Raw genomic sequence first — 8,369 nt, forward strand, 5'->3', positions numbered from 1 at the left:
CCAACTCTGTGCGACCCCATAGACAGCAGCCCACCAGTCTCCCCCGTCCCTGGGATTCTCCAGGCAAGAACACTGGAGTGGGTTGCCATTGCCTTCTCCAATGCATGGAAGTGAAAAGTGAAAGTGAAGTCGCTCAGTCGTGTCCAATCCTTAGCGACCCCATGGACTGCAGCCTTCCAGGCTCCTCCATCCATGGGATTTTCCAGGCAAGAGTACTGGAGTGGGGTGCCATTGCCTTCTCCAGAGAAACACACTAACAGATACTTATTTTTGAGAGTAGATAAAATATTAGTTACACAATTAAATGAATATACTTAATATTATTGAACTATATATCTAAAATGGTTAAGATAGTAAATATGTTAGGTGTGTTTTACTACAATTAAAATTTTTAAAAATTTTAAGTAGCTAATTTCTAATTTTGTAGTTACATATCTGAACTTACAAAAATGTGTGGCCCAGCTCCATTCAGAAACTTTGACATTTCTCCAATTTTCTAAATAGGTATAGTAACACTTAACCGTGTACCCCTTATACTACCAGTACAGGGTAGACCTCTGGTCTGCATGTGACGACAGAAGTCAGCCTTTGTCCCTTCTCACCCATATACTCACGGTGCCTCGAAGATACCACCGTAACGATTGCTGCCACACTATGCTTTAATTGATTGCTAATCATGTTGCTGGTTAAGAGACAATGTTGAGTAGAAAGAGCAGCCTTTGTCATCAGACAGACCTGACTTTCCCCTTGCTAACTATTTTCCTCTAGCAAGTTAACTTTCAAGATGTGCTTCAGTTACCCTCAATGTGAAGAACATAACATGAACCTTACGTGCATTTTTGAGACTCTGGTGAGGACTAGAGCTCGTACTCAGCCAGAACTTGGTGAAATGGTAGGCTTCATTATTGTTTATGTCTTCCTTTCTGGATTCAAAGGTCTTCTAAAGGACTTAGCTCTTTGTGAACCCCTAGTATCAACACAATACTGGAAGCCTTGGCAATAGCCATTTCAGCAAACAGAATTGTCAACTGTGGCTCAGAGGTTAAAGCGTCTGCCCGCAATGCAGGAGACCAGGGTTCAATCCCTGGGTCCAGAAGATCCCCCGGAGAAGGACATGGCAACCCACTCCAGTATTCCTGCCTGGAGAATCCCATGGACAGAGGAGCCTGGTAGGCTACAGTCCACAGGGTCGCAAAGAGTCGGACATGACTGAGTGACTTCACATACATAGACATTCATGAAAGTTCTAAAGCCAGCAGCACGCAGACCAGCCCACAGCGGTGCAGTGAACATCTCTGGCGCATGGCAGTACCCCAGAGTCAGGAGGGAAGCTACGGGGACTAAACCTCCCCAGGGACAGCAAGCAACATTATGGAATTCTCTTTGTGGGACATTTGAAATTCTGAGATTCTAGACAGCTAACAATTGTTGCTTCTTTTCCTCTTTTATGCATCATAGTTTATAAATATGTTTTACATTAACGATGTCTCCTTTAGGTGTACTCAGGCGAGGTATTCACGATAGAGTGCTTCCTGAGAAACACCCACAGACAGCCCCTTGTGGGACACAGAGATGCATTCAAGCCTGACCAGTCCCATCTGTGTTCCCTGCTTTGGAGACTCCACCTACATCAACATCTTCTATGGATGGTTGTAAAGTAAGAAGCACAAAGCCTCTGCATAAGCTCCCCAGACCCTCCCTTGTTTAACATAAGTCAAATTTCTAAAGCACAGGGCACCACACCCTAATCCCTTCGGTTGCAAAGCTCTTCTGTTGCTCTTGTCCTTTTATCTTTGGCCTCACCCCATCTCTTGACATCTGCACATGGGAGCATCAAATTGCAGGGTGGAAAGGGAAACGATCTGATTTCTTCTGTGTATTCAGGAAAACAACCCAGCAGCAGGGTGTGCCTGGCATGCTCTTCGCTCAATTCATTCCCTGTTGGGTTGTGGTCCTACAGTTAGGCAGAGCCAGCCACGCTCTTCAGGCCAGAGGTCTGAGCAGACATATCACCTGAAAGCCTTTTCCCCATCACTCATGCCTGGCCCCTACACCTGGAGGTGCTGAGTCAGCAGAGCTGGGAACATCCTGAACATGTGTAGTTTGCAGATGCTGCCCAGGTGATTCTGTTAGGTTCTTCTCAGCTCTGCCCTTGGGAAACACCAGCGTTCCCCGTGTTCCCTTCTGAAGAACTGCTGTCGGCACTGCTGCCTAAAAAGCCATTTCCTCATCAGCCACTGGTCTCATTCACCGGTGCTGTAAGGAATTTCACTGTGGACCACGGCCTCAGAACCAAGAGTACCACCGATGCTTAGTACATACCAAGGCTCTTATACTAACTTATTTAAACCTTACAACAACACTCCGAAATACTCGTTTTACCAAGAAAGAAACTCAGCCCATATTCATAACCGATACCCTGCACGGCCTCTTGCAGTGAGTTTCAAAAGCCCTCGGGGGTCATATACTTCTTTATGGTCAAATTAACCCCAGTCACCATGCTGACCATTCCTACCTTGGTGCATCTGGCTCCCTCCCCGGCCCCAGGCTTCCCATCTCTTTGGTCTGCTCAGCCGCATAGCTTCTAAAAACAATATTTAAGATCTCAGTATTTTCCTACTGATCTCCTAAGTCTACTGATCTCTGGTCTTAGCTCAGGCTCTGCTTCCAGAAAATGTTCCTCCATGCCAAGCTCAATTAGGTACCTTATCTACACTTCTCTCTTGTTCTGTGCATTTCTTGATCACTAAGCTTATTATGCAGAGTCGTGACAGTCTGTGACTGCTTTCATCTCCCTCGGCTGGGAGTTCACTAGGGTCAGGAGTACGTTTCAATCATCTTTGGTTCTCTGACACCTAGTACAAAATCTGGCAGAAGCAACAGATCACTATTTGTTGAATAAACATTGGCTTCAGTGTTACCTCCACCCCTCACCTTACAGAAAGAGGTGTCCATTCTACTCTGGAGTCTGGGCAAGAAGGAACATCTTCCAACAGCCCCTTATTAAGACTTCATCTCTAGAGATGACACACATATTCTTTGCGTCTTTTTCTATTTTCCCTTTCAAACCCTCACCCCAGTACACATATATTACTTTTTTATGCCTAAAGTGCCAGGGACACAAAAGTCTTGCTTAATATGCAAAAGATAAGCTCCCATTCAACCTCCAACTTTTCTAACAGATAAGTCCCCTTTATCATCCCTAAATCTCTCTTTCCCATCCTACCTAGACTTGTTGGTAGGGGACTTACTGCAACAGGTGAACATGGGGCCTTAGGGCTTCTGGATGGAGGCTCCAAAATGTAGATGTGTGACAAATGGAAACATTTCATAGCATCTGCAACCTCAAGGTTGTAGATACAAACTCTCTTGTCTTTCTCTTTTAAAATGTGAGGTCTCTGGAATTAGTTGCTGTTTGTGAAGTAGTGGGAGCTGAGCAGGAACCGCCTGGAAACACCCAGGGGTCAAGGAGCTCAATAAACCAAGGAAGAAGGAGCAAAGAATGGCAGGTGCTTTTCACAACTTCTCTGCAAAACTTTTCATCTGGTTTTATAGATGACAAATATTTTTTATGATTTCTACTAACAATTTTATAAATAATTTCTATTGATCCCTAGAATGCTCATGATAGACCAGGTCACTAAACATACTATCAACAAATCTCATTGTTCATCACTTTCTCCCGGCTCCCCTGCCCCCATCATATGCGTGTAGCTCAGGATCTATTTGTTCTGCCAGTCACTTCAGCACTGTTAAAATGTGCCACAGGTGGCTCAGACAGTAAAGAATCTGCCTGCAATGCGGGAGACCTGGGTTCAGTCCTTGGGTGGAGAAGATCCCCTGGAGAAGGGAAAGGGAACAGCAACCCACTCCAGTATTCTTGCCTGGAGAATTCCATGGACAGAGGAGCTACAGTCCTTGGGGTTGCAAAGAGTCAGGCACGACTGAGCAACTAACACTATAACACACAAAATGGCTTTGATGACAAATACAAAATACCATCCTTAAAACATTCCTTAGTAGAAAACACTGCATTCTTCCTTCACACAACATGAGCTGTCTTAAGAAACAGGTGAAGAGCCCTTGAGAGAAGGATGGATATGGTGTTCCACAAAACCTTTAACATGCTGCTGGGCGACTTACACCTTTGACACTGACTGCGTGATGAACTGTATAAACCACAATAAGCAAACATTACACTGCAAGATTAAAGCCTCAGTGGGAAAGTGTATCATTAATCACACCAAACACGTATTTGCTTTTTTTGTTGGCATCAAAATGTAATTGTTTCTCTATAAGTTAAACATACCTCATGGTGCAATGCTGAGCCAAATCTGTGTAGCTGGCAACATAAAAGGAAAGCTTATCATCTTTCATCCATTGTATGAATGTGTTTTCCTCCAACCAAAATGATCAAGTTGGACTAAAGTTTATTCTGTCCTCCTCTATCTGTGTTGCCAAACCCAGTGCTTCAGGTTTGAGTAAGTACAAAAGAATGATCTGTGTTTGTCCACTCGGCTGATTAAAGAAACGGCTTCTTTAATCAGGAGGTAGAGGGAACAAGGTCACAGACACATTTGAGAATTTGGGGAAAAGCTCATATTTTCACCCTAAAATAATACACATTTACTCATATTCACCCAATTGTGAATTTACTTTTCAGGAGGTTCTTAACCCTATCAAAGTCCTATTCATGGTCCACAGGTTAAGAACTCATACATTTGAACAAAATCTTCATAGGGTACAGAAATTAAATCATTTGCATTTCTTGGCAGCAATCCTATTACCTAAGATTAAATATGATAACATTTTGAAGTAGGATTTAGTAATAAACCAGTTTTTAGAAAAGAGCTTTGAGGATCCTTCCCCTTTTAACCCCTCACAAAGAGCTTGTCCATAAATATCAGCAAAGCACCCATCTGATAAGGGGGTATTACAGAAAAATATATAAGGAACTCATACAACTCAACAGCAGAAAAAGGATAATCCAATTAAAAAATAGATCCAAATAACATTTGGATAGATATTTTCCCAAAGAAGTCATCCAAATGGCCAACAGGTACATGAAAAGGTGCTCAACATCACTAATCATCAGGGAAATGCAAACCAAAACCACAGTTAGTGGGCAAAACTGGGAAAGCTTAAGCTGAATCAACTCTGAATATTCATGGGAAGGACTGAAGCTGAAGCTGAAGCTCCAATACTTTGGCCACCTGGGGCAAAGAAAGAGCCGACTCGTTGGAAAAGTCCCTGATGCTGAGAAAGATTGAGCGCAAGAGGAGAAGGGGGAGACAGAGAATGAGATGGTTAAATGGCATCACTGACTCAATGAACATAAGTTTGAGCAAACTCCAGGAAATAGGGAAGGACAGGGAAGCCTGGCACGCTGCCATTTATGGGGTTGCAAATGGTTGGACACAACTGAGTGACTGAATAACAACGACAAAAGCTGAAAATAGGATATTTGCATAATCTCAAAGTATCTCTCCAACATATTTCTCAATTACAAAGGGAAAAATAATAACCTAATCGTAGAAAAACCTGGCCTGCAATGCTTTAATTAACTAAGCGATCAAAGCTAAAGTCACCAGTAATAAGACATACAGACATCATGAACACCTGACCTGACACTCTGAGAAAGACACAAGGTCATTTGTGTGATATTCTTGCTCAAAACTCATAACCTGAAACTAATCATGAGAAAACATCCGACAATCTCATATTGAGGCTCATTCTACAAAATAACTGGCCAGTCTAAAGTTTCAAGGTCATGAAAAACAAGGAAAGTGAAAGTCGCTCAGATGTGTCTGACTCTTTGCAACCTCATGGACTATACAGTTCATGGAATTCTCCAGGCCAGAATACTGGAGTGGGTAGCCTTTCTCTTCTCCGGGGTATCTTCCCAGTCCAGGAATCAAACCCAGGTCTCCCACATTCCAAGTGGATTCTTTACCAGCTGAGCCACCACGGAAACCCAAGAATCCTGGAGTGGGTAGCCTATCCCTTCTCCAGCGGATCTTTCCCGAGCCAGGAATTGAACTGGGTTCTCCTGCATTACAGGTGGATTCTTTACCAGCTGAGCTACCAGGGAAGCAAGACTGAGGCATCATCACAGATTGGAGGAGACTGAGGAGACACCACAACTAAATGCAATGTAGGATCCTGAATTGGACCCTAGGACCGAAAAGGGATATCAGGGAGAAGACTGGAGGCCCTGGCATGTCCTCATTAACAGCCTTGCACCAATGTTCATTTCCTGGTTTTGATTGTTGTTAACTTTGGGGGAAGCTGAGAGAAGCTGCACTATTCCTAGAACTTTTCTGTAAAACTAAAATGACTTCACAATAAAAACATAATAAAATAAAAATCCTAGGGTTTTGAAGCCTTATGTCCTTGAAGCTTCCATTTTTATTTAGTTCTCAGGAGAGAGCTAGAAAACTCATTCTTTGTATAGCCCTGAGGGAACCAGCCACCTTCCACTCTAGTAGCCCAACTCACCTCCATCTCAAGTCTGACATTTGCCTCTGAGGATTCAGCGTTCAAGCAGCAAATATTTATTAGTATCTCCTTTCTGCCAGACCCTATACTTAAGGCAGGTATGGCCCTGTCTTCTCACAGCTTACTTCTTCTCTTATCCATTCAACATTTCGTCAATTACTATTTAAGTGGGTCACCACTCAGATTTTAAATATTGTACTTAGCCCTGTCTTTCCAGGATGGATCCAGGAGATTCATATTTTTATCTCCTATACTGCTGAGAAAGAAACCCAGAGGAGAACTAATCCATGTTACTATTTGGACTATTAATGTAACAGTTTATATTGGTTGAGCTGAACATTAGGCATGAGTGTTCCTCTATCAAGTGACACTCGTGTCCTGTTTTCTAAGAAAATCTATCATTGATCACACAGCTTCCTTATAGCAACAGCAGAGACAATGTTTTATTTACAAGAACAACGAGTTACCTGAGGCTCTTTGCAAGAGCTTGATGTGTTCACCTTTTAATGACTTAGATTCACCACATCTGTGGTCAATTCTTTTTTTAAGCTGCTTGTTCTTTTGTTCCCCTCAGCTTTATTGAGGTATAATTGACAAATAAAGAGTGTATATGTTTAAGTTCTACAGTGTGATAACTTGATATACATATACAGTCATTACTACAACCAAACTATATAACATATCCATCACGTCACACAGTTATGACCTTGTTTCTAATTGTGTTTTATTTGCATTAACTTAACACATTTACTGCAAAAACAGTTAATTTTGATAGAGTAATAGTACCAACTCCAAAGTTGTGAAAATTAATTAGTATATGTACATTGGTGAGAACAATGCCTTAGTAAGCATATTATTAGTATTAACCATTATTCTTGTCCATCGTTTTCCAGTGTTGATCACTCTTATTGTTAAAGCAGAATCAAACATGGTCTTCTTTACAAATTGAGTAGAGAGATTGAAGGTGGGAGGAGAAGGGGACGACAGAGGATGAGATGGTTGGATGGCATCACCGATGCGATGGACGCGAGTTTGAGCAAGCTCCGGGAGTTGGTGATGGACAGGGAAGCCTGGCATGCTGCGGTCCATGGGGTCGCAAAGAGTTGGACACGACTGAGTGACTGAATTGAACTGAACTGAGAGAGTTTCCTGCCACTAATGATGTACTGTCTTGTGCTATCTTAAATAACCTGCACTCACAAGATAAGTAAATAAAACCACTAGGTTATGTGGATGTTTATGGTAATAATGTTGTGGTAGAAAATCATGTGTATGACCTCGTAATATTTTCCTAGAAATTATAGAAAAATGAAGTTCAGATATACTACTATCAACAAATGTCATGCAATTGTCTATTTTCAGTTCTTTCTCCTCATGTGGATCTTTTCCCATTGAAAGAATGGGTTAGACAGGTGAGCCTCAAAGTCTTTTTTCCTAAGGGGAAAACAGTAAAAGAAAAAAATCTGACCACTGCTTTCCACTTGCTTCCTGTGAGGAAACTGCTTTTGACTCGAGCCTTCTGTTTTTTTTATTGGGAACACTTTGTCAAGAATCTATCTTAGTACACCTGAAACTAACATAACTTCAATTATATCTCAATTAAGAAAAACCTTATGTGAGTGCAGTGTTTAGAGTAGCGTTTATTGAAAAATTGTCAACCCTCATTAACAGAATTCTAAACTAAAACCTTTTAGTCAATATAGCCATCACACAGTCACAGCTAGTACAGTGAATCTGCATAAAGAAAAGTCTGCATTAATGTATGTTTAAAGACATAATTCTGCTTAAAATTTCTTCTATAACACTAATAATCCAATGGGAACTCACATCTTACTTTCATGAATAGGGGTCTTATTTGTACATACTGCAAA

At 41.7% G+C, this 8,369-nt stretch overlaps 1 long non-coding RNA gene across 1 annotated transcript; it reads left to right on the forward strand.

The window, feature by feature from the left end:
- The first annotated feature begins 1,019 nt into the window (after positions 1–1,019).
- Positions 1,020–6,400, forward strand: LOC129633025 (uncharacterized). Its single transcript, XR_008704839.1, has 3 exons — positions 1,020–2,436; positions 3,395–3,509; positions 6,061–6,400. It is a non-coding gene; the product is annotated as an uncharacterized LOC129633025 (long non-coding RNA).
- Positions 6,401–8,369: the final 1,969 nt, after the last annotated feature.

The sequence above is a fragment of the Bubalus kerabau genome, chromosome 18 (assembly GCF_029407905.1).
Source record: "Bubalus kerabau isolate K-KA32 ecotype Philippines breed swamp buffalo chromosome 18, PCC_UOA_SB_1v2, whole genome shotgun sequence".
Lineage (NCBI taxonomy): Eukaryota > Metazoa > Chordata > Mammalia > Artiodactyla > Bovidae > Bubalus > Bubalus kerabau.